Source organism: Mastomys coucha, chromosome X, assembly GCF_008632895.1.
Source record: "Mastomys coucha isolate ucsf_1 chromosome X, UCSF_Mcou_1, whole genome shotgun sequence".
NCBI classification, from domain to species: Eukaryota; Metazoa; Chordata; class Mammalia; order Rodentia; family Muridae; genus Mastomys; species Mastomys coucha.
Window position 1 is genome coordinate 158,552,979 of NC_045030.1, and position 683 is coordinate 158,553,661.

Below are 683 nucleotides of genomic sequence, written 5' to 3' on the forward strand. Positions count from 1 at the left end.
AGGTGGAATCTCAGGGTTGTTTTGATGTGCATTTCCCTGATGACTAAGGATGTTGAACATTTCTTTAGTTTTTTCTCAGCCATTCGGTATTTGCCAGTTGAGAATTCTTTGTTTAGCTCTGTACCCCATTTTTTAATAGGGTTATTTGGTTCTCTGGTGTCTAACTCCTTGAGTTCTTTGTATATATTGGATATTAGCCCTCTATCAGATATAGGATTAATAAAGATCTTTTCTCAATTTGTTGGTTGCCATTTTGTCCTATTGACAGTATCTTTTGCCTTACAATTTGCTTTGCAATTTTGTGAGGTCCCATTTGTCATTTATTGATCTTAGAACATAAGCTATTGGTGTTCTCTTCAGGAAAATTTTCCTTGTGCCAATGTGCTAGAGGCTCTTCACCACTTTATTTTCTATTAGTTTCAGTGTATCTGGTTTTATGTAGAGGTCCTTGATCCACTTAGACTTGAGCTTTGTACAAGGAGGATACTTCGTTCCTTCTTAAAAGGGGGAACAAAATACCCATTGAAGGAGTTGTAGAGACTAACTATGGAGCAGAGACTAAAGGAAGGATAATTCAGAAACTGCTTCACCTGGGAATCCTTCCCATAATCAGTGATCAAATTTAGACACTATTGTGGATGCCAGCAAGTGCTGGATGACAGGAGCCTGATATAGCTGTCTCC